This window comes from Amia ocellicauda, chromosome 8 (genome assembly GCF_036373705.1).
Source record: "Amia ocellicauda isolate fAmiCal2 chromosome 8, fAmiCal2.hap1, whole genome shotgun sequence".
Lineage (NCBI taxonomy): Eukaryota > Metazoa > Chordata > Actinopteri > Amiiformes > Amiidae > Amia > Amia ocellicauda.
This window is the reverse complement of record NC_089857.1, coordinates 143,314-168,871: the sequence shown is the minus strand read 5'-3', so window position 1 is coordinate 168,871 and position 25,558 is coordinate 143,314. Positions and strand designations below refer to the sequence as shown.

At 45.0% G+C, this 25,558-nt stretch overlaps 12 non-coding genes across 12 annotated transcripts; all 12 read left to right on the top strand.

The window, feature by feature from the left end:
* Nucleotides 1-664: 664 nt before the first annotated feature.
* On the top strand, nucleotides 665-735 carry trnag-gcc (transfer RNA glycine (anticodon GCC)). The gene has a single exon. It is a non-coding gene; the product is annotated as a tRNA-Gly (tRNA).
* A 3,700-nt stretch (nucleotides 736-4,435) lies between these two features.
* On the top strand, nucleotides 4,436-4,506 carry trnag-gcc (transfer RNA glycine (anticodon GCC)). Its single transcript has one exon. It is a non-coding gene; the product is annotated as a tRNA-Gly (tRNA).
* A 775-nt stretch (nucleotides 4,507-5,281) lies between these two features.
* On the top strand, nucleotides 5,282-5,352 carry trnag-gcc (transfer RNA glycine (anticodon GCC)). The gene has a single exon. It is a non-coding gene; the product is annotated as a tRNA-Gly (tRNA).
* A 3,073-nt stretch (nucleotides 5,353-8,425) lies between these two features.
* On the top strand, nucleotides 8,426-8,496 carry trnag-gcc (transfer RNA glycine (anticodon GCC)). Its single transcript has one exon. It is a non-coding gene; the product is annotated as a tRNA-Gly (tRNA).
* A 2,166-nt stretch (nucleotides 8,497-10,662) lies between these two features.
* On the top strand, nucleotides 10,663-10,733 carry trnag-gcc (transfer RNA glycine (anticodon GCC)). The gene has a single exon. It is a non-coding gene; the product is annotated as a tRNA-Gly (tRNA).
* An 866-nt stretch (nucleotides 10,734-11,599) lies between these two features.
* Nucleotides 11,600-11,670, top strand: trnag-gcc (transfer RNA glycine (anticodon GCC)). The gene has a single exon. It is a non-coding gene; the product is annotated as a tRNA-Gly (tRNA).
* A 2,183-nt stretch (nucleotides 11,671-13,853) lies between these two features.
* Nucleotides 13,854-13,924, top strand: trnag-gcc (transfer RNA glycine (anticodon GCC)). The gene has a single exon. It is a non-coding gene; the product is annotated as a tRNA-Gly (tRNA).
* Nucleotides 13,925-15,677: 1,753 nt separating this feature from the next.
* trnag-gcc (transfer RNA glycine (anticodon GCC)) lies at nucleotides 15,678-15,748 on the top strand. The gene has a single exon. It is a non-coding gene; the product is annotated as a tRNA-Gly (tRNA).
* A 794-nt stretch (nucleotides 15,749-16,542) lies between these two features.
* Nucleotides 16,543-16,613, top strand: trnag-gcc (transfer RNA glycine (anticodon GCC)). Its single transcript has one exon. It is a non-coding gene; the product is annotated as a tRNA-Gly (tRNA).
* A 2,743-nt stretch (nucleotides 16,614-19,356) lies between these two features.
* On the top strand, nucleotides 19,357-19,427 carry trnag-gcc (transfer RNA glycine (anticodon GCC)). Its single transcript has one exon. It is a non-coding gene; the product is annotated as a tRNA-Gly (tRNA).
* Nucleotides 19,428-22,172: 2,745 nt separating this feature from the next.
* On the top strand, nucleotides 22,173-22,243 carry trnag-gcc (transfer RNA glycine (anticodon GCC)). The gene has a single exon. It is a non-coding gene; the product is annotated as a tRNA-Gly (tRNA).
* A 2,606-nt stretch (nucleotides 22,244-24,849) lies between these two features.
* On the top strand, nucleotides 24,850-24,920 carry trnag-gcc (transfer RNA glycine (anticodon GCC)). The gene has a single exon. It is a non-coding gene; the product is annotated as a tRNA-Gly (tRNA).
* Nucleotides 24,921-25,558: the final 638 nt, after the last annotated feature.

Sequence of the window (25,558 nt, the reverse complement as noted above, 5' to 3'; positions counted from 1 at the left end):
ACTCACTCACTCATCTATCTATAATGATTGGTACTTCTTTCTACATCATCCCATCCGGACGTTACTGTAACCCGTGACTTAGTAATCCCGAGGTCTTGGTCTGATTGGTACTTATTCATCGTTCAACCACTTCAAACCCTTGTCACCTGACCATTGGTCCGACAGTAGTAGAGATCTCACCTGCCACTCGGGAGGTTGTTGCTTGATTCGCGGCCAATGGTTATCCTCGATCCTTATAGAAGAGGATGGCTATTATTGTAACAACCAGACATTTGTGTCTGTCTTTCTCTCTCTTTCACTCACTCACTCATCTATCTATAATGATTGGTACTTCTTTCTACATCATCCCATCCGGATGTTCCTATTTCCCGCGCCTTAGTAATCCCGAGGTCTTGGTCTGATTGGTACTTATTCATCGTTCAACCATTTCTAACCCTTGTCACCTGACCATTGGTACGACAGTGGTAGAGATCTCACCTGCCAATCGGGAGGTGTTTGCTTGATTCGCGGCCAATTTTTTTCTCCGTTCTATATAGTAGAGGATGGCAAATAATTGCAACAACCAGACATTTGTGTCTGTCTCACTCACTCACTCATCTATCCAATTTTCTTTAATGATTGGTACTTCTTTTCCATTCAACCACTTAAGATTTTCATAACCTGAGCATTGGTTGTTCAGTGGTAGAATTCTCGCCTGCCACGCGGGAGGCCCGGGTTCGATTCCCGGCCAATGCATTTTCCTCGTTCTGCAAAGAAGACAATGATTACATCGTCCCATCCGGACGTTACTGTAACCCGTGACTTAGTAATCCCGAGATCTAAGTCTCATCGGTACTTATTCCTCTTTCATCCACTTGAAACCCTTGTCACCTGAGCATTTGTGCTACAGTGGTAGAGATCTCACCATCCACTCGGGAGGTTGTTGCTTGATTCGCGGCCAATGGTTATCCTCGATCCTTATAGAAGAGGATGGCTATTATTGTAACAACCAGACATTTGTGTCTGTCTTTCTCTCTCTTTCACTCACTCACTCATCTATCTATAATGATTGGTACTTCTTTCTACATCATCCCATCCGGACGTTCCTATTTCCCGCGCCTTAGTAATCCCGAGGTCTTGGTCTGATTGGTACTTTTTCCTCCTTCTGCATAGACGACGATGACTGCATCGTGCCATCCAGAGGTTCGTCTGTGCCTCATTGGCTCGTGTTGGCTGCATCATTCATGTTTTATGGGTTAAAGTTCTGATTGGTACTTATTCCTCCTTCAGCCGGTTCAAACACTTATCACCTGAGAATTGGTCCTACAGTGGTTGAGATCTCACCTGCCACTCGGGAGGTGTCTGCTTGATTCGCGGCCAATTTTTTTCTCCGTTCTATATAGAAGAGGTTAGCTATTATTGTAACAACCAGACATTTGTGTCTCTCTCTCTGTCACTCACTCACTCATCTATCTATAATGATTGGTACTTCTTTCTACATCATCCCATCCGGACGTTCCTGTTTCCCGCGCCTTAGTAATCCCGAGGTCTTGGTCTGATTGGTACTTATTCATCGTTCAACCATTTCAAACCCTTGTCACCTGACCATTGGTCCGACAGTATTAGAAATCTCACCTGCCACTCGGGAGGTTGTTGCTTGATTCGCGGCCAATGGTTATCCTCGATCTATATAGAAGAGGATGGCTATTATTGTAATAACCAGACATTTGTGTATGTCTCTCTCTCTCACTCACTCATCTATCTACAAAGATTGGTACCTCTTTCTACATCGTCCCATCCAAACGTTCCTGTTTCCCGTGCCTTAGTTATCCCGAGGTCTGGGTTTGATTGGAACTTATTCCTCTTTCAACCATTTGAAACCCATGTCACCTGAGCATTGGTCCTACATTGGTAGAGATCTCAGCTGCCACGCGGGAATTCATTGCTTGATTCGCGGCCAATGGTTTTCCCCGTTCTATATAGAACAGGATGGCAAATAATTGCAACAACCAGACATTTGTGTCTGTCTATCTCTCTCACTCACTCATCTATCTATAAAGATTGGTACCTCTTTCTACATCGTCCCATCCGGACGTTCCTGTTTCCCGTGCCTTAGTTATCCCGAGGTCTGGGTCTGATTGGTACTTTTTCCTCCTTCTGCATAGACGACGATGACTGCATCGTTCCATCCAGAGGTTCGTCTGTGCCTCATTGGCTCGTGTTGGCTGCATCATTCATGTTTTATGGGTTAAAGTTCTGATTGGTACTTATTCCTCCTTCAGCCGGTTCAAACACTTATCACCTGAGAATTGGTCTTACAGTGGTAGAGATCTCACCTGCCACTCGGGAGGTGTCTGCTTGATTCGCAGCCAATTTTTTTCTCCGTTCTATATAGAAGAGGTTGGCTATTATTGTAACAACCAGACACTTGTCTCTCTCTCTCTGTCACTCACTCACTCATCTATCTATAATGATTGTTACTTATTCCTTGTTCAACTACTCGAAACCCTTGTCACCTGAGCATTGGTCCTACAGACGTAGAGACCTCACCTGCCACGCGGGAGGCCCGGGTTCGATTCCCGGCCAATGCATTTTCCTCGTTCTGCAAAGAAGACAATGATTACATCGTCCCATCCGGACGTTACTGTAACCCGTGACTTAGTAATCCCGAGATCTAAGTCTCATCGGTACTTATTCCTCGTTCATCCACTTGAAACCCTTGTCACCTGAGCATTTGTGATACAGTGGTAGAGATCTCACCTTCCACTCGGGAGGTTGTTGCTTGATTCGCGGCCAATGGTTATCCTCGATCTATATAGAAGAGGATGGCTATTATTGTAACAACCAGACATTTGTGTCTGTCTCTCTCTCTCATTCACTCACTCACTCATCTATCTATAATGATTGGTACTTCTTTCTACATCATCCCATCCGGACGTTCCTGTTTCCCGCGCCTTAGTAATCCCGAGGTCTTGGTCTGATTGGTACTTATTCATCGTTCAACCATTTCAAACCCTTGTCACCTGACCATTGGTCCGACAGTGGTAGAGATCTCACCTGCCACTTGGGAGGTTGTTGCTTGATTCGCGGCCAATGGTTATCCTCGATCCTTATAGAAGAGGATGGCTATTATTGTAACAACCAGACATTTGTGTCTGTCTTTCTCTCTCTTTCACTCACTCACTCATCTATCTATAATGATTGGTACTTCTTTCTACATCATCCCATCCGGACGTTCCTATTTCCCGCGCCTTAGTAATCCCGAGGTCTTGGTCTGATTGGTACTTATTCATCGTTCAACCATTTCAAACCCTTGTCACCTGACCATTGGTCCGACAGTATTAGAAATCTCACCTGCCACTCGGGAGGTTGTTGCTTGATTCGCGTCCAATGGTTATCCTCGATCTATATAGAAGAGGATGGCTATTATTGTAATAACCAGACATTTGTGTATGTCTCTCTCTCTCACTCACTCATCTATCTACAAAGATTGGTACCTCTTTCTACATTGTCCCATCCAGACGTTCCTGTTTCCCGTGCCTTAGTTATCCCGAGGTCTGGGTATGATTGGAACTTATTCCTCTTTCAACCATTTGAAACCCATGTCACCTGAGCATTGGTCCTACATTAGTAGAGATCTCAGCTGCCACGCGGGAATTCATTGCTTGATTCGCGGCCAATGGTTTTCCCCGTTCTATATAGAACAGGATGGCAAATAATTGCAACAACCAGACATTTGTGTCTGTCTCTCTCTCTCACTCACTCATCTATCTATAAAGATTGGTACCTCTTTCTACATCGTCCCATCCGGACGTTCCTGTTTCCCGTGCCTTAGTTATCCCGAGGTCTGGGTCTGATTGGTACTTTTTCCTCCTTCTGCATAGACGATGATGACTGCATCGTGCCATCCAGAGGTTCGTCTGTGCCTCATTGGCTCGTGTTGGCTGCATCATTCATGTTTTATGGGTTCAAGTTCTGATTGGTACTTATTCCTCCTTCAGCCGGTTCAAATACTTATCACCTGAGAATTGGTCCTACAGTGGTAGAGATCTCACCTACCACTCGGGAGGTGTCTGCTTGATTCGCGGCCAATTTTTTTCTCCGTTCTATATAGAAGAGGTTAGCTATTATTGTAACAACCAGACATTTGTCTCTCTCTCTCTGTCACTCACTCACTCATCTATCTATAATGATTGTTACTTATTCCTTGTTCAACTACTCGAAACCCTTGTCACCTGAGCATTGGTCCTACAGACGTAGAGACCTCACCTGCCACTCGGGAGGCCTTTGCTTGATTCGCGGCCAATGGTTTTCCCCGTTCTATATAGTAGAGGATGGCAAATAATTGCAACAACCGGACATTTGTGTCTGTCTCACTCACTCACTCATCTATCCAATTATCTTTAATGATTGGTACTTCTTTTCCATTCAACCACTTAAGATTTTCATAACCTGAGCATTGGTTGTTCAGTGGTAGAATTCTCGCCTGCCACGCGGGAGGCCCGGGTTCGATTCCCGGCCAATGCATTTTCCTCGTTCTGCAAAGAAGACAATGATTACATCGTCCCATCCGGACGTTACTGTAACCCGTGATTTAGTAATCCCGAGATCTAAGTCTCATCGGTACTTATTCCTCTTTCATCCACTTGAAACCCTTGTCACCTGACCATTGGTCCGACAGTGTTTGAGATCTCACCTGCCACTCGGGAGGTGTCTGCTTGATTCGCGGCCAATTTTTTTCTCCGTTCTATATAGAAGAGGTTAGCTATTATTGTAACAACCAGACATTTGTGTCTTTCTGTCTCTCTCTCTCACTAACTCAGTCATCTATTTATAATGATTGGTACTTCTTTCTACTTCGTCCCATCTGGACGTTCCTGATACCCGCGCCTTAGTAATCCTGAGGTCTGGGTCTGATTGGTACTTTTTCCTCCTTCTGCATAGACGACGATGACTGCATCGTGCCATCCAGAGGTTCGTCTGTGCCTCATTGGCTCGTGTTGGCTGCATCATTCATGTTTTATGGGTTAAAGTTCTGATTGGTACTTATTCCTCCTTCAGCCGGTTCAAACACTTATCACCTGAGAATTGGTCTTACAGTGGTAGAGACCTCACCTGCCACTCGGGAGGCCTTTGCTTGATTCGCGGCCAATGGTTTTCCCCGTTCTATATAGTAGAGGATGGCAAATAATTGCAACAACCGGACATTTGTGTCTGTCTCACTCACTCACTCATCTATCCAATTATCTTTAATGATTGGTACTTCTTTTCCATTCAACCACTTAAGATTTTCATAACCTGAGCATTGGTTGTTCAGTGGTAGAATTCTCGCCTGCCACGCGGGAGGCCCGGGTTCGATTCCCGGCCAATGCATTTTCCTCGTTCTGCAAAGAAGACAATGATTACATCGTCCCATCCGGACGTTACTGTAACCCGTGATTTAGTAATCCCGAGATCTAAGTCTCATCGGTACTTATTCCTCGTTCATCCACTTGAAACCCTTGTCACCTGCCCATTGGTCCGACAGTGGTAGAGATCTCACCTGCCACTCGGGAGGTTGTTGCTTGATTCGCGGCCAATGGTTATCCTCGATCCTTATAGAAGAGGATGGCTATTATTGTAACAACCAGACATTTGTGTCTGTCTTTCTCTCTCTTTCACTCACTCACTCATCTATCTATAATGATTGGTACTTCTTTCTACATCATCCCATCCGGACGTTCCTGTTTCCCGCGCCTTAGTAATCCCGAGGTCTTGGTCTGATTGGTACTTATTCATCGTTCAACCATTTCAAACCCTTGTCACCTGACCATTGGTCCGACAGTATTAGAAATCTCACCTGCCACTCGGGAGGTTGTTGCTTGATTCGCGGCCAATGGTTATCCTCGATCTATATAGAAGAGGATGGCTATTATTGTAATAACCAGACATTTGTGTATGTCTCTCTCTCTCACTCACTCATCTATCTACAAAGATTGGTACCTCTTTCTACATCGTCCCATCCAGACGTTCCTGTTTCCCGTGCCTTAGTTATCCCGAGGTCTGGGTATGATTGGAACTTATTCCTCTTTCAACCATTTGAAACCCATGTCACCTGAGCATTGGTCCTACATTGGTAGAGATCTCAGCTGCCACGCGGGAATTCATTGCTTGATTCGCGGCCAATGGTTTTCCCCGTTCTATATAGAACAGGATGGCAAATAATTGCAACAACCAGACATTTGTGTCTGTCTCTCTCTCTCACTCACTCATCTATCTATAAAGATTGGTACCTCTTTCTACATCGTCCCATCCGGACGTTCCTGTTTCCCGTGCCTTAGTTATCCCGAGGTCTGGGTCTGATTGGTACTTTTTCCTCCTTCTGCATAGACGACGATGACTGCATCGTTCCATCCAGAGGTTCGTCTGTGCCTCATTGGCTCGTGTTGGCTGCATCATTCATGTTTTATGGGTTAAAGTTCTGATTGGTACTTATTCCTCCTTCAGCCGGTTCAAACACTTATCACCTGAGAATTGGTCTTACAGTGGTAGAGATCTCACCTGCCACTCGGGAGGTGTCTGCTTGATTCGCAGCCAATTTTTTTCTCCGTTCTATATAGAAGAGGTTGGCTATTATTGTAACAACCAGACACTTGTCTCTCTCTCTCTGTCACTCACTCACTCATCTATCTATAATGATTGTTACTTATTCCTTGTTCAACTACTCGAAACCCTTGTCACCTGAGCATTGGTCCTACAGACGTAGAGACCTCACCTGCCACGCGGGAGGCCCGGGTTCGATTCCTGGCCAATGCATTTTCCTCGTTCTGCAAAGAAGACAATGATTACATCATCCCATCCGGACGTTCCTGTTTCCCGCGCCTTAGTAATCCCGAGGTCTTGGTCTGATTGGTACTTATTCATCGTTCAACCATTTCAAACCCTTGTCACCTGACCATTGGTCCGACAGTGGTAGAGATCTCACCTGCCACTTGGGAGGTTGTTGCTTGATTCGCGGCCAATGGTTATCCTCGATCCTTATAGAAGAGGATGGCTATTATTGTAACAACCAGACATTTGTGTCTGTCTTTCTCTCTCTTTCACTCACTCACTCATCTATCTATAATGATTGGTACTTCTTTCTACATCATCCCATCCGAACGTTCCTGTTTCCCGCGTCTTAGTAATCCCGAGGTCTTGGTCTGATTGGTACTTATTCATCGTTCAACCATTTCAAACCCTTGTCACCTGACCATTGGTCCGACAGTATTAGAAATCTCACCTGCCACTCGGGAGGTTGTTGCTTCATTCGCGTCCAATGGTTATCCTCGATCTATATAGAAGAGGATGGCTATTATTGTAATAACCAGACATTTGTGTATGTCTCTCTCTCTCACTCACTCATCTATCTACAAAGATTGGTACCTCTTTCTACATCGTCCCATCCAGACGTTCCTGTTTCCCGTGCCTTAGTTATCCCGAGGTCTGGGTATGATTGGAACTTATTCCTCTTTCAACCATTTGAAACCCATGTCACCTGAGCATTGGTCCTACATTAGTAGAGATCTCAGCTGCCACGCGGGAATTCATTGCTTGATTCGCGGCCAATGGTTTTCCCCGTTCTATATAGAACAGGATGGCAAATAATTGCAACAACCAGACATTTGTGTCTATCTCTCTCTCTCACTCACTCATCTATCTATAAAGATTGGTACCTCTTTCTACATCGTCCCATCCGGACGTTCCTGTTTCCCGCGCCTTAGTAATCCTGAGGTCTGGGTCTGATTGGTACTTATTCATCGTTCAACCATTTCAAACCCTTGTCACCTGACCATTGGTCCGACAGTGGTAGAGATCTCACCTGCCACTTGGGAGGTTGTTGCTTGATTCGCGGCCAATGGTTATCCTCGATCCTTATAGAAGAGGATGGCTATTATTGTAACAACCAGACATTTGTGTCTGTCTTTCTCTCTCTTTCACTCACTCACTCATCTATCTATAATGATTGGTACTTCTTTCTACATCATCCCATCCGAACGTTCCTGTTTCCCGCGTCTTAGTAATCCCGAAGTCTTGGTCTGATTGGTACTTTTTCCTCCTTCTGCATAGACGACGATGACTGCATCGTGCCATCCAGAGGTTCGTCTGTGCCTCATTGGCTCGTGTTGGCTGCATCATTCATGTTTTATGGGTTAAAGTTCTGATTGGTACTTATTCCTCCTTCAGCCGGTTCAAACACTTATCACCTGAGAATTGGTCCTACAGTGGTAGAGACCTCACCTGCCACTCGGGAGGCCTTTGCTTGATTCGCGGCCAATGGTTTTCCCCGTTCTATATAGTAGAGGATGGCAAATAATTGCAACAACCGGACATTTGTGTCTGTCTCACTCACTCACACATCTATCCAATTATCTTTAATGATTGGTACTTCTTTTCCATTCAACCACTTAAGATTTTCATAACCTGAGCATTGGTTGTTCAGTGGTAGAATTCTCGCCTGCCACGCGGGAGGCCCGGGTTCGATTCCCGGCCAATGCATTTTCCTCGTTCTGCAAAGAAGACAATGATTACATCGTCCCATCCGGACGTTACTGTAACCCGTGACTTAGTAATCCCGAGATCTAAGTCTCATCGGTACTTATTTCTCTTTCATCCACTTGAAACCCTTGTCACCTGAGCATTTGTCCGACAGTGGTAGAGATCTCACCATCCACTCGGGAGGTTGTTGCTTGATTCGCGGCCAATGGTTTTCCCCATTCTATGTAGAAGAGGATGGCTATTATTGTAACAACCAGACATTTGTGTCTGTCTCTCTCTCTCTTTCACTCACTCACTCATCTATCTATAATGATTGGTACTTCATTCTACATCATCCCATCCGGACGTTACTGTAACCCGTGACTTAGTAATCCCGAGATCTAAGTCTCATCGGTACTTATTCATCGTTCAACCATTTCAAACCCTTGTCACCTGACCATTGGTCCGACAGTGGTAGAGATCTCACCTGCCACTCGGGAGGTTGTTGCTTGATTCGCGGCCAATGGTTATCCTCGATCTATATAGAAGAGGATGGCTATTATTGTAACAACCAGACATTTGTGTCTGTCTCTCTCTCTCTTTCACTCACTCACTCATCTATCTATAATGATTGGTACTTCTTTCTACTTCGTCCCATCTGGACGTTCCTGAAACCCGCGCCTTAGTAATCCTGAGGTCTGGGTCTGATTGGTACTTATTCATCGTTCAACCATTTGAAACCCTTGTCACCTGACCATTGGTCCAACAGTGGTAGAGATCTCACCTTCCACTCGGGAGGTTGTTGCTTGATTCGCGGCCAATGGTTTTCCCCATTCTATGTAGAAGAGGATGGCTATTATTGTAACAACCAGACATTTGTGTCTGTCTCTCTCTCTCTCTCACTCACTCATCTATCTATAAAGATTGGTACCTCTTTCTACATCGTCCCATCCAGACGTTCCTGATTCCCGTGCCCTAGTTATCCCGAGGTCTGGGTATGATTGGAACTTATTCCTCTTTCAACCATTTGAAACCCATGTTACCTGAGCATTGGTCCTACAGTGGTAGAGATCTCAGCTGCCACGCGGGAATTCATTGCTTGATTCGCGGCCGATGGTTCTCCCCGTTCTATATAGAACAGGATGGCAAATAATTGCAACAACCAGAGATTTGTGTCTGTCTCTCTCTCTCACTCACTCATCTATCTATAAAGATTGGTACCTCTTTCTACATCGTCCCATCCAGACGTTACTGTTTCCCGTGCCCTAGTTATCCCGAGGTCTGGGTCTGATTGGTACTTTTTCATCGTTCAACCATTTTAAACCCTTGTCACCTGACCATTGGTCCGACAGTAGTAGAGATCTCACCTGCCACTCGGGAGGTTGTTGCTTGATTCGCGGCCAATTGTTATCCTCGATCTATATAGAAGAGGATGGCTATTATTGTAACAACCAGACATTTGTGTCTTTCTGTCTCTCTCTCTCACTAACTCAGTCATCTATTTATAATGATTGGTACTTCTTTCTACTTCGTCCCATCTGGACGTTCCTGATACCCACGCCTTAGTAATCCTGAGGTCTGCGTCTGATTGGTACTTTTTCCTCCTTCTGCATAGACGACGATGACTGCATCGTGCCATCCAGAGGTTCGTCTGTGCCTCATTGGCTCGTGTTGGCTGCATCATTCATGTTTTATGGGTTAAAGTTCTGATTGGTACTTATTCCTCCTTCAGCCGGTTCAAACACTTATCACCTGAGAATTGGTCCTACAGTGGTAGAGATCTCACCTGCCACTCGGGAGGTGTCTGCTTGATTCGCGGCAAATTTTTTTCTCCGTTCTATATAGAAGAGGTTAGCTATTATTGTAACAACCAGACATTTGTCTCTCTCTCTCTGTCACTCACTCACTCATCTATCTATAATGATTGTTACTTATTCCTTGTTCAACTACTCGAAACCCTTGTCACCTGAGCATTGGTCCTACAGACGTAGAGACCTCACCTGCCACTCGGGAGGCCTTTGCTTGATTCGCGGCCAATGGTTTTCCCCGTTCTATATAGTAGAGGATGGCAAATAATTGCAACAACCGGACATTTGTGTCTGTCTCACTCACTCACTCATCTATCCAATTATCTTTAATGATTGGTACTTCTTTTCCATTCAACCACTTAAGATTTTCATAACCTGAGCATTGGTTGTTCAGTGGTAGAATTCTCGCCTGCCACGCGGGAGGCCCGGGTTCGATTCCCGGCCAATGCATTTTCCTCGTTCTGCAAAGAAGACAATGATTACATCGTCCCATCCGAACGTTCCTGTTTCCCGCGCCTTAGTAATCCCTAGGTCATGGTCTGATTGGTACTTATTCATCGTTCAACCATTTCAAACCCTTGTCACCTGACCATTGGTCGACAGTGGTAGAGATCTCACCTGCCACTCGGGAGGTTGTTGCTTGATTCGCGGCCAATGGTTATCCTCGATCCTTATAGAAGAGGATGGCTATTATTGTAACAACCAGACATTTGTGTCTGTCTTTCTCTCTCTTTCACTCACTCACTCATCTATCTATAATGATTGGTACTTCTTTCTACATCATCCCATCCGGACATTCCTATTTCCCGCGCCTTAGTAATCCCGAGGTCTTGGTCTGATTGGTACTTATTCATCGTTCAACCATTTCAAACCCTTGTCACCTGACCATTGGTGCGAAAGTGGTAAAGATCTCACCTGCCACTCGGGAGGTGTCTGCTTGATTCGCGGCCAATTTTTTTCTCCGTTCTATATAGAAGAGGTTGGCTATTATTGTAACAACCAGACATTTGTCTCTCTCTCTCTGTCACTCACTCACTCATCTATCTATAATGATTGTTACTTATTCCTTGTTCAACCACTCGACACCCTTGTCACCTGAGCATTGGTCCTACAGACGTAGAGACCTCACCTGCCACTCGGGAGGCTTTTGCTTGATTCGCGGCCAATGGTTTTCCCCGTTCTATATAGTAGAGGATGGCAAATAATTGCAACAACCAGACATTTGTGTCTGTCTCACTCACTCACTCATCTATCCTATTATCTATAATGATTGGTACTTCTTTCCCATTCAACCACTTAAGATTTTCATAGCCTGAGCATTGGCTGTTCAGTGGTAGAATTCTCGCCTGCCATGCGGGAGGCCCGGGTTCGATTCCCGGCCAATGCATTTTCCTCGTTCTGCAAAGAAGACAATGATTACATCGTCCCATCCGGCTGTTACTGTAACCCGTGACTTAGTAATCCCGAGATCTAAGTCTCATCGGTACTTATTCCTCTTTCATCCACTTGAAACCCTTGTCACCTGACCATTGGTCGACAGTGGTAGAGATCTCACCATCCACTCGGGAGGTTGTTGCTTGATTCGCGGCCAATGGTTATCCTCGATCTATATAGAAGAGGATGGCTATTATTGTAACAATCAAACATTTGTGTCTGTCTCTCTATGTCTTTCACTCACTCACTCATCTATCTATAATGATTGGAACTTCTTTCTACATCATCCCATCCGGACGTTCCTGTTTCCCGCGCCTTAGTAATCCCGAGGTCTTGGTCTGATTGGTACTTATTCATCGTTCAACCATTTCAAACCCTTGTCACCTGACCATTGGTCCGACAGTGGTAGAGATCTCACTTGCCACTCGGGAGGTTGTTGCTTGATTCGCGGCCAATGGTTATCCTCGATCTATATAGAAGAGGATGGCTATTATTGTAACAACCAGACATTTGTGTCTGTCTCTCTCTCTCTCTCACTAACTCAGTCATCTATTTATAATGATTGGTACTTCTTTCTACTTCGTCCCATCTGGTCGTTCCTGATACCCGCGCCTTAGTAATCCTGAGGTCTGGGTCTGATTGGTACTTTTTCCTCCTTGTGCATAGACGATGATGACTGCATCGTGCCATCCAGAGGTTCGTCTGTGCCTCATTGGCTCGTGTTGGCTGCATCATTCATGTTTTATGGGTTAAAGTTCTGATTGGTACTTATTCCTCCTTCAGCCGGTTCAAACACTTATCACCTGAGAATTGGTCCTACAGTGGTAGAGATCTCACCTGCCACTCGGGAGGTGTCTGCTTGATTCGCGGCCAATTTTTTTCTCCGTTCTATATAGAAGAAGTTAGCTATTATTGTAACAACCAGACATTTGTCTCTCTCTCTCTGTCACTCACTCACTCATCTATCTATAATGATTGTTACTTATTCCTTGTTCAACTAGTCGAAACCCTTGTCACCTGAGCATTGGTCCTACAGACGTAGAGATCTCACCATCCACTCGGGAGGTTGTTGCTTGATTCGCGGCCAATGGTTATCCTCGATCTATATAGAAGAGGATGGCTATTATTGTAACAACCAGACATTTGTGTCAGTCTCTCTCTCTCTTTCACTCACTCACTCATCTATCTATAATGATTGGTTCTTCTTTCTACATCATCCCATCCGGACGTTCCTATTTCCCGCGCCTTAGTAATCCCGAGGTCTTGGTCTGATTGGTACTTATTCATCGTTCAACCATTTCAAACCTTTGTCACCTGACCATTGGTCCGAAGTGGTAGAGATCTCACCTGCCACTCGGGAGGTGTCTGCTTGATTCGCGGCCAATTTTTTTCTCCGTTCTATATAGAAGAGGTTGGCTATTATTGTAACAACCAGACATTTGTCTCTCTCTCTCTGTCACTCACTCACTCATCTATCTATAATGATTGTTACTTATTCCTTGTTCAACCACTCGAAACCCTTGTCACCTGAGCATTGGTCCTACAGACGTAGAGACCTCACCTGCCACTCGGGAGGCCTTTGCTTGATTCGCGGCCAATGGTTTTCCCCGTTCTATATAGTAGAGGATGGCAAATAATTGCAACAACCAGACATTTGTGTCTGTCTCACTCACTCACTCATCTATCCAATTATCCATCCATCTGGACGTTCCTGATACCCGCGCCTTAGTAATCCTGAGGTCTGGGTCTGATTGTCACTTTTTCCTCCTTCTGCATAGACGACGATGACTGCATCGTGCCATCCAGAGGTTCGTCTGTGCCTCATTGGCTCGTGTTGGCTGCATCATTCATGTTTTATGGGTTAAAGTTCTGATTGGTACTTATTCCTCCTTCAGCCGGTTCAAACACTTATCACCTGAGAATTGGTCCTACAGTGGTAGAGACCTCACCTGCCACTCGGGAAGCCTTTGCTTGATTCCCGGCCAATGGTTTTCCCCGTTCTATATAGTAGAGGATGGCAAATAATTGCAACAACCAGACATTTGTGTCTGTCTCACTCACTCACTCATCTATCCAATTATCTTTAATGATTGGTACTTCTTTCCCATTCAACCACTTAAGATTTTCATAACCTGAGCATTGGTTGTTCAGTGGTAGAATTCTCGCCTGCCACGCGGGAGGCCCGGGTTCGATTCCCGGCCAATGCATTTTCCTCGTTCTGCAAAGAAGACAATGATTACATCGTCCCATCCGGACGTTACTGTAACCCGTGACTTAGTAATCCCGAGATCTAAGTCTCATCGGTACTTATTCCTCGTTCGTCCACTTGAAACCCTTGTCGCCTGAGCATTGGTCCGACAGTGGTAGAGATCTCACCTGCCACTCGGGAGGTTGTTTCTTGATTCGCGGCCATTGGTTTTCCCCATTCTATGTAGAAGAGGATGGCTATTATTGTAACAACCAGACATTTGTGTCTGTCTCTCTCTCTCATTCACTCACTCACTCATCTATCTATAATGATTGGTACTTCATTCTACATCATCCCATCCGGACGTTACTGTAACCCGTGACTTAGTAATCCCGAGATCTAAGTCTCATCGGTACTTATTCATCGTTCAACCATTTCAAACCCTTGTCACCTGACCATTGGTCCAACAGTGGTAGAGATCTCACCTGCCACTCGGGAGGTTGTTGCTTGATTCGAGGCCAATGGTTATCCTCGATCTATATAGAAGAGGATGGCTATTATTGTAACAACCAGACATTTGTGTCTGTCTCTCTCTCTCTATCACTCACTCACTCATCTATCTATAATGATTGGTACTTCTTTCTACTTCGTCCCATCTGGACGTTCCTGAAACCCACGCCTTAGTAATCCTGAGGTCTGGGTCTGATTGGTACTTATTCATCGTTCAACCATTTGAAACCCATGTCACCTGAGCATTGGTCCTACAGTGGTAGAGATCTCAGCTGCCATGCGGGAATTCATTGCTTGATTCGCGGCCAATGGTTCTCCCCGTTCTATATAGAACAGGATGGCAAATAATTGCAACAACCAGAGATTTGTGTCTGTCTCTCTCTCTCTCACTCACTCATCTATCTATAAAGATTGGTACCTCTTTCTACATCGTCCCATCCAGACGTTACTGTTTCCCGTGCCCTAGTTATCCCGAGGTCTGGGTCTGATTGGTACTTATTCATCGTTCAACCATTTTAAACCCTTGTCACCTGACCATTGGTCCGACAGTAGTAGAGATCTCACCTGCCACTCGGGAGGTTGTTGCTTGATTCGCGGCCAATTGTTATCCTCGATCTATATAGAAGAATCCTCTTCTATATAGATCGAGGATAACAATTGGCCGCGAATCAAGCAACAACCTCCCGAGTGGCAGGTGAGATTTCTACTACTGTCGGACCATCCGGCTATTATTGTAACAACCAGACATTTGTGTCTTTCTGTCTCTCTCTCTCACTAACTCAGTCATCTATTTATAATGATTGGTACTTCTTTCTACTTCGTCCCATCTGGACGTTCCTGATACCCGCGCCTTAGTAATCCTGAGGTCTGTGTCTGATTGGTACTTTTTCCTCCTTCTGCATAGACGACGATGACTGCATCGTGCCATCCAGAGGTTCGTCTGTGCCTCATTGGCTCGTGTTGGCTGCATCATTCATGTTTTATGGGTTAAAGTTCTGATTGGTACTTATTCCTCCTTCAGCCGGTTCAAACACTTATCACCTGAGAATTGGTCCTACAGTGGTAGAGACCTCACCTGCCACTCGGGAAGCCTTTGCTTGATTCCCGGCCAATGGTTTTCCCCGTTCTATATAGTAGAGGATGGCAAATAATTGCAACAACCAGACATTTGTGTCTGTCTCACTCACTCACTCATCTATCCAATTATCTTTAATGATTGGTACTTCTTTCCCATTCAACCACTTAAGATATTCATAACCTGAGCATTGGTTGTTCAGTGGTAGAATTCTCGCCTGCCACGCGGGAGGCCCGGGTTCGATTCCCGGCCAATGCATTTTCCTCGTTCTGCAAAGAAGACAATGATTACATCGTCCCATCCGGACGTTACTGTAACCCGTGACTTAGTAATCCCGAGATCTAAGTCTCATCGGTACTTATTCCTCTTTCATCCACTTGAAACCCTTGTCACCTGAGCATTTGTGCTACAGTGGTAGAGATCTCACCATCCACTCGGGAAGTTGTTGCTTGATTCGCGGCCAATGGTTATCCTGCATAGACGACGATGACTGCATCGTGCCATCCAGAGGTTCGTCTGTGCCTCATTGGCTCGTGTTGGCTGCATCATTCATGTTTTATGGATTAAAGTTCTGATTGGTACTTATTCTTCCTTCAGCCGGTTCAAACACTTATCACCTGAGAATTGGTCCTACAGTGGTAGAGATCTCACCTGCCACTCGGGAGGTGTCTGCTTGATTCGCGGCCAATTTTTTTCTCCGTTCTATATAGAAGAGGTTAGCTATTATTGTAACAACCAGACATTTGTCTCTCTCTCTCTGTCATTTACTCACTCATCTATCTATAATGATTGTTACTTATTCCTTGTTCAACTACTCGAAACCCTTGTCACCTGAGCATTGGTCCTACAGACGTAGAGACCTCACCTGCCACTCGGGAGGCCTTTGCTTGATTCGCGGCCAATGGTTTTCCTCGCTCTATATAGTAGAGGATGGCAAATAATTGCAACAACCAGACATTTGTGTCTGTCTCACTCACTCACTCATCTATCCTATTATCTATAATGATTGTTACTCCTTTCCCATTCAACCACTTAAGATTTTCATAAACTGAGCATTGGCTATTCAGTGGTAGAATTCTCGCCTGCCACGCGGGAGGCCCGGGTTCGATTCCCGGCCAATGCATTTTCCTCGTTCTGCAAAGAAGACAATGATTACATCGTCCCATCCGGACGTTACTGTAACCCGTGACTTAGTAATCCCGAGATCTAAGTCTCATCGGTACTTATTCCTCTTTCATCCACTTGAAACCCTTGTCACCTTAGCATTTGTGCTACAGTGGTAGAGATCTCACCATCCACTCGGGAGGTTGTTGCTTGATTCGCGGCCAATGGTTATCCTCGATCTATATAGAAGAGGATGGCTATTATTGTAACAACCAGACATTTGTGTCTGTCTCTCTCTCTCTTTCACTCACTCACTCATCTATCTATAATGATTAGTACTTCTTTCTACATCATCCCATCCGGACGTTCCTGTTTCCCGCGCCTTAGTAATCCCGAGGTCTTGGTCTGATTGGTACTTATTCATCGTTCAACCATTTCAAACCCTTGTCACCTGACCATTGGTCCGACAGTGGTAGAGATCTCACCTGCCACTCGGGAGGTTGTTGCTTGATTCGCGGCCAATGGTTATCCTCGATCTATACAGAAGAGGATGGCTATTATTGTAACAACCAGACATTTGTGTCTGTCTCTCTCTCTCACTAACTCAGTCATCTATTTATAATGATTGGTACTTCTTTCTACTTCGTCCCATCTGGACGTTCCTGATACCCGCGCCTTAGTAATCCTGAGGTCTGGGTCTGATTGGTACTTATTCATCGTTCAAACATTTGAAACCCTTGTCACCTGACCATTGGTCCAACAGAGGTAGAGATCTCACCTTCCACTCGGGAGGTTGTTGCTTGATTCGCGGCCAATGGTTTTCCCCATTCTATGTAGAAGAGGATGGCTATTATTGTAACAACCAGACATTTGTGTCTGTCTCTCGCTCTCTCTCACTCACTCATTTATCTATAAAGATTGGTACCTCTTTCTACATCGTCCCATCCAGACGTTCCTGTTTCCCGTGCCTTAGTTATCCCGAGGTCTTGGTCTGATTGGTACTTATTCATCGTTCAACCATTTCAAACCCTTGTCACCTGACCATTGGTCCGACAGTGGTAGAGATCTCACCTGCCACTCGGGAGGTTGTTGCTTGATTCGCGGCTAATGGTTATCCTCGATCTATATAGAAGTGGATGGCTATTATTGTAACAACCAGACATTTGTCTCTCTCTCTCTGTCACTCACTCATCTATCTACAAAGATTGGTACCTCTTTCTACATCGTCTCATCCAGACGTTCCTGATTCCCGTGCCCTAGTTATCCCGAGGTCTGGGTATTATTGGAACTTATTCCTCTTTCAACCATTTGAAACCCATGTCACCTGAGCATTGGTCCTACAGTGGTAGATCTCAGCTGCCACGCGGGAATTCATTGCTTGATTCGCGGCCAATGGTTTTCCCCGTTCTATATAGAACAGGATGGCAAATAATTGCAACAACCAGACATTTGTGTCTGTCTCTCTCTCTCACTCACTCATCTATCTATAAAGATTGGTACCTCTTTCTACATCATCCCATACGGACGTTCCTGTTTCCCGCGCCTTAGTAATCCCGAGGTCTAAGTCTCATCGGTACTTATTCCTCGTTCATCCATTTGAAACCCTTGTAACCTGAGCATTGGTCGGCAGTAGTAGAGATCTCACCTGCCACTCGGGAGGTTGTTGCTTGATTCGCGGCCAATGGTTTTCCCCATTCTATGTAGAAGAGGATGGCTATTATTGTAACAACCAGACATTTGTGTCTGTCTCTCTCTCTCTTTCACTCACTCACTCATCTATCTATAATGATTGGTACTTCTTTCTACATCATCCCATCCGGACGTTCCTGTTTCCCGCGCCTTAGTAATCCCGAGGTCTTGGTCTGATTGGTACTTATTCATCGTTCAACCATTTCAAACCCTTGTCACCTGACCATTGGTCCGACAGTAGTAGAGATCTCACCTGCCACTCGGGAGGTTGTTGCTTGATTCGCGGCCAATGGTTATCCTCGATCTATATAGAAGAGGATGGCTATTATTGTAACAACCAGACATTTGTGTCTTTCTGTCTCTCTCTCTCACTAACTCAGTCATCTATTTATAATGATTGGTACTTCTTTCTACTTCGTCCCATCTGGACGTTCCTGATACCCGCGCCTTAGTAATCCTGAGGTCTGGGTCTGATTGGTATTTTTTCCTCCTTCTGCATAGACGACGATGACTGCATCGTGCCATCCAGAGGTTCGTCTGTGCCTCATTGGCTCGTGATGGCTGCATCATTCATGTTTTATGGGTTAAAGTTCTGATTGGTACTTATTCCTCCTTCAGCCGGTTCAAACACTTATCACCTGAGAATTGGTCCTACAGTGGTAGAGATCTCACCTGCCACTCGGGAGGTGTCTGCTTGATTCGCGTTCAATTTTTTTCTCCGTTCTATATAGAAGAGGTTAGCTATTATTGTAACAACCAGACATTTGTCTCTCTCTCTCTGTCACTCACTCACTCATCTATCTATAATGATTGTTACTTATTCCTTGTTCAACTACTCGAAACCCTTGTCACCTGAGCATTGGTCCTACAGACGTAGAGACCTCACCTGCCACTAGGGAGGCCTTCGCTTGATTCGCGGCCAATGGTTTTCCTCGTTCTATATAGTAGAGGATGGCAAATAATTGCAACAACCAGACATTTGTGTCTGTCTCACTCACTCACTCATCTATCCTATTATCTATAATGATTGTTACTCCTTTCCCATTCAACCACTTAAGATTTTCATAAACTGAGCATTGGCTATTCAGTGGTAGAATTCTCGCCTGCCACGCGGGAGGCCCGGGTTCGATTCCCGGCCAATGCATTTTCCTCGTTCTGCAAAGAAGACAATGATTACATCGTCCCATCCGGACGTTACTGTAACCCGTGACTTAGTAATCCCGAGATCTAAGTCTCATCGGTACTTATTCCTCTTTCATCCACTTGAAACCCTTGTCACCTTAGCATTTGTGCTACAGTGGTAGAGATCTCACCATCCACTCGGGAGGTTGTTGCTTGATTCGCGGCCAATGGTTATCCTCGATCTATATAGAAGAGGATGGCTATTATTGTAACAACCAGACATTTGTGTCTGTCTCTCTCTCTCTTTCACTCACTCACTCATCTATCTATAATGATTAGTACTTCTTTCTACATCATCCCATCCGGACGTTCCTGTTTCCCGCGCCTTAGTAATCCCGAGGTCTTGGTCTGATTGGTACTTATTCATCGTTCAACCATTTCAAACCCTTGTCACCTGACCATTGGTCCGACAGTGGTAGAGATCTCACCTGCCACTCGGGAGGTTGTTGCTTGATTCGCGGCCAATGGTTATCCTCGATCTATACAGAAGAGGATGGCTATTATTGTAACAACCAGACATTTGTGTCTGTCTCTCTCTCTCACTAACTCAGTCATCTATTTATAATGATTGGTACTTCTTTCTACTTCGTCCCATCTGGACGTTCCTGATACCCGCGCCTTAGTAATCCTGAGGTCTGGGTCTGATTGGTACTTATTCATCGTTCAAACATTTGAAACCCTTGTCACCTGACCATTGGTCCAACAGAGGTAGAGATCTCACCTTCCACTCGGGAGGTTGTTGCTTGATTCGCGGCCAATGGTTTTCCCCATTCTATGTAGAAGAGGATGGCTATTATTGTAACAACCAGACATTTGTGTCTGTCTCTCGCTCTCTCTCACTCACTCATTTATCTATAAAGATTGGTACCTCTTTCTACATCGTCCCATCCAGACGTTCCTGTTTCCCGTGCCTTAGTTATCCCGAGGTCTTGGTCTGATTGGTACTTATTCATCGTTCAACCATTTCAAACCCTTGTCACCTGACCATTGGTCCGACAGTGGTAGAGATCTCACCTGCCACTCGGGAGGTTGTTGCTTGATTCGCGGCTAATGGTTATCCTCGATCTATATAGAAGTGGATGGCTATTATTGTAACAACCAGACATTTGTCTCTCTCTCTCTGTCACTCACTCATCTATCTACAAAGATTGGTACCTCTTTCTACATCGTCTCATCCAGACGTTCCTGATTCCCGTGCCCTAGTTATCCCGAGGTCTGGGTATTATTGGAACTTATTCCTCTTTCAACCATTTGAAACCCATGTCACCTGAGCATTGGTCCTACAGTGGTAGAGATCTCAGCTGCCACGCGGGAATTCATTGCTTGATTCGCGGCCAATGGTTTTCCCCGTTCTATATAGAACAGGATGGCAAATAATTGCAACAACCAGACATTTGTGTCTGTCTCTCTCTCTCACTCACTCATCTATCTATAAAGATTGGTACCTCTTTCTACATCATCCCATACGGACGTTCCTGTTTCCCGCGCCTTAGTAATCCCGAGGTCTAAGTCTCATCGGTACTTATTCCTCGTTCATCCATTTGAAACCCTTGTAACCTGAGCATTGGTCGGCAGTAGTAGAGATCTCACCTGCCACTCGGGAGGTTGTTGCTTGATTCGCGGCCAATGGTTTTCCCCATTCTATGTAGAAGAGGATGGCTATTATTGTAACAACCAGACATTTGTGTCTGTCTCTCTCTCTCTTTCACTCACTCACTCATCTATCTATAATGATTGGTACTTCTTTCTACATCATCCCATCCGGACGTTCCTGTTTCCCGCGCCTTAGTAATCCCGAGGTCTTGGTCTGATTGGTACTTATTCATCGTTCAACCATTTCAAACCCTTGTCACCTGACCATTGGTCCGACAGTAGTAGAGATCTCACCTGCCACTCGGGAGGTTGTTGCTTGATTCGCGGCCAATGGTTATCCTCGATCTATATAGAAGAGGATGGCTATTATTGTAACAACCAGACATTTGTGTCTTTCTGTCTCTCTCTCTCACTAACTCAGTCATCTATTTATAATGATTGGTACTTCTTTCTACTTCGTCCCATCTGGACGTTCCTGATACCCGCGCCTTAGTAATCCTGAGGTCTGGGTCTGATTGGTATTTTTTCCTCCTTCTGCATAGACGACGATGACTGCATCGTGCCATCCAGAGGTTCGTCTGTGCCTCATTGGCTCGTGATGGCTGCATCATTCATGTTTTATGGGTTAAAGTTCTGATTGGTACTTATTCCTCCTTCAGCCGGTTCAAACACTTATCACCTGAGAATTGGTCCTACAGTGGTAGAGATCTCACCTGCCACTCGGGAGGTGTCTGCTTGATTCGCGTTCAATTTTTTTCTCCGTTCTATATAGAAGAGGTTAGCTATTATTGTAACAACCAGACATTTGTCTCTCTCTCTCTGTCACTCACTCACTCATCTATCTATAATGATTGTTACTTATTCCTTGTTCAACTACTCGAAACCCTTGTCACCTGAGCATTGGTCCTACAGACGTAGAGACCTCACCTGCCACTAGGGAGGCCTTCGCTTGATTCGCGGCCAATGGTTTTCCTCGTTCTATATAGTAGAGGATGGCAAATAATTGCAACAACCAGACATTTGTGTCTGTCTCACTCACTCACTCATCTATCCTATTATCTATAATGATTAGTACTTCTTTCCCATTCAACCACTTAAGATTTTCATAACCTGAGCATTGGTTGTTCAGTGGTAGAATTCTCGCCTGCCACGCGGGAGGCCCGGGTTCGATTCCCGGCCAATGCATTTTCCTCGTTCTGCAAAGAAGACAATGATTACATCGTCCCATCCGGAGGTTACTGTAACCCGTGATTTAGTAATCCCGAGATCTAAATCTCATCGGTACTTATTCCTCTTTCAGCCACTTGAAACCCTTGTCACCTGAGCATTTGTGCTACAGTGGTAGAGATCTCACCATCCACTCGGGAGGTTGTTGCTTGATTCGCGGCCAATGGTTATCCTCGATCTATATAGAAGAGGATGGCTATTATTGTAACAACAAGACATTTGTGTCTGTCTCTCTCTCTCTTTCACTCACTCACTCATCTATCTATAATGATTAGTACTTCTTTCTACATCATCCCATCCGGACGTTCCTGTTTCCCGCGCCTTAGTAATCCCGAGGTCTGGGTCTCATCTATATTAATTCCTCGTTCATCCACTTGATACCCTTGTCACCTGAGCATTGGTCCTTCAGTGGTAGAGACCTCACCTGCCACTCGGGAGGCCTTTGCTTGATTCGCGGCCAATGGTTTTCCTCGTTGTATATATAAGAGTATGGCAAATAATTGCAACAACCTGACATTTGTGTCTATCTCACTCTCTCACTCATCTAACCAATTTTCTTTAATGATTGGTACTTCTTTCCCATTCATCCACTTAAGATTCTCTTGACCTCAGCATTGGTTGTTCAGTGGTAGACTTCTCGCCTGCCACGCGCGAGGCCTGGGTTCGATTCCCGGCCAATGTTTTTTCCTCGTTCTGCAAGGAAGACGATGACTGCATCGTCCCATCCGGACGTCACTGTAACCCATGCCTTAGTAATCCCGAGATCTCAGTCTCATCGGTACTTATTCCTCGTTCAACCACGTGAAACCCTTGTCACCTGAGCATTTGTGCTACAGTCAGAAATAATTCCGTCAGTGAGACTTCATGTTTACAAACATGAATACAACTTTATAGGAAAAATTACGTAACATCTAATGGCCGTTCATCCAATCGGAAGATACAGGTCCGGGTCCGTTTACGATCTGTCCTCCCGTGAAGAGGTGATGGATACAAAAAGCAGATGTCCGTCTTTGATGTGCACTAGGAAGATGCGATCCCACGGTGGTCATTTACCTAGTGTCAATTGCTCATTAACAGAAACATTCCTGCCTATCTTGAGAAACGATTAAGTCATAAACAAATTCACAGCAGACATCTGTAGGCTATTTCAGCACTGTGTAATCTTTCATTACTGACAGGAGATTCTAACAAACCAACCTTGTTGACCCTTTACTTGTCCTGCTAAATCTAATCTGCTCAGTCTGTATACAAACTACTTCTAATGCTAGTATTAATATAAAACATTATATAATTATCACAAAACACTTTCTTCAACATCCTATACAGAGTCTTCACTGAGGTCTGGGTCTGATTGGTACTTTTTCCTCCTTCTGCAAAGAAGACGATGACTGCATCGTGCCATCCAGAGGTTCGTCTGTGCCTCATTGGCTGCATCTTTCTTGTTTAATGGGTTAAAGTTCTGATTGGTACTTATTCCTCCTTCAGCCGGTTCAAACACTTGTCACCTGAGCATTAGTCCTACAGTGGTGGTAGAGATCTCAGCTGCCACTCGGGAGGTCGTTGCTTGATTCGTGTCCAATGGTTTTCCCTGTTCTATATAGAAGAGGATGGCTATTATTGTAAGAACCAGACATTTGTGTCAGTCTCTCTCTCTCACTCACTCATCTATCTATAATGATTGGTACTTCTTTCTACATCGTCCCATCAGGACGTTCCTGTTTCCCACGCCTTAGTAATCCCGAGGTCTGGGTCTGATTGGTACTTATTCCGCGTTCAACCACTTGAATCCCTTGTCACCTGAGCAATGGTCCTACAGTGGTAGAGTTCTCGTCTGACACGCGGGAGGCCTGTAATTGATTCTCAGCCAATGCATTTTCCTCGTTCTGCATAGACGAAAATGACTACTTCGTCCCATCCGGACGTTCCTGATACCCACGCCTTAGTTATCCCAAGGTCTGAGTCTGATTGGGACTTATTCCTCCTTCTGCATAGAAGACGATGACTGCATCGTGCCATCCAGGCATTTGTCTGTGCCTCATTGGCTCGTGTTGGCTGCATCTTTCTTGTTTAATGGGTTAAAGTTCTGATTGGTACTTATTCCTCCTTCAGCCGGTTCAAACAATTGTCACCTGAGTATTGGTCCTACAGAGGTAGAGATCTCACCTGCCACTCTGGAGGTGTCTGCTTGATTCGCGGCCAATTTTTTTCCCCGTTCTATATAGAAGAGGTTGGCTATTATTGTAGGAACCAGACATTTGTGTCTCTCTCTCTGTCACTCACTCACTCATCTATCTATAATGATTGTTACTAATTCCTCGTTCAACCACTTGAATCCCTTGTCACCTGAGCATTGGTCCTACAGTGGTAGAGATCTGACCTGCCACTCAGGAGGCCTTTGCTTGATTCGCGGCCATTGGTTTTCCCTGTTCTATATAGAAGAGGATGGCAAATAATTGCAACAACCAGACATTTGTGTCTGTCTCACTCACTCACTCATCTATCCTATTATCTATAATGATTAGTACTTCTTTCCCATTCAACCACTTAAGATTTTCATAACCTGAGCATTGGTTGTTCAGTGGTAGAATTCTCGCCTGCCACGCGGGAGGCCCGGGTTCGATTCCCGGCCAATGCATTTTCCTCGTTCTGCAAAGAAGACAATGATTACATCGTCCCATCCGGAGGTTACTGTAACCCGTGATTTAGTAATCCCGAGATCTAAATCTCATCGGTACTTATTCCTCTTTCAGCCACTTGAAACCCTTGTCACCTGAGCATTTGTGCTACAGTGGTAGAGATCTCACCATCCACTCGGGAGGTTGTTGCTTGATTCGCGGCCAATGGTTATCCTCGATCTATATAGAAGAGGATGGCTATTATTGTAACAACAAGACATTTGTGTCTGTCTCTCTCTCTCTTTCACTCACTCACTCATCTATCTATAATGATTAGTACTTCTTTCTACATCATCCCATCCGGACGTTCCTGTTTCCCGCGCCTTAGTAATCCCGAGGTCTTGGTCTGATTGGTACTTATTCATCGTTCAACCATTTCAAACCCTTGTCACCTGACCATTGGTCCGACAGTGGTAGAGATCTCACCTGCCACTCGGGAGGTTGTTGCTTGATTCGCGGCCAATGGTTATCCTCGATCTATATAGAAGAGGATGGCTATTATTGTAACAACCAGACATTTGTGTCTGTCTCTCTCTCTCACTAACTCAGTCATCTATTTATAATGATTGGTACTTCTTTCTACTTCGTCCCATCTGGA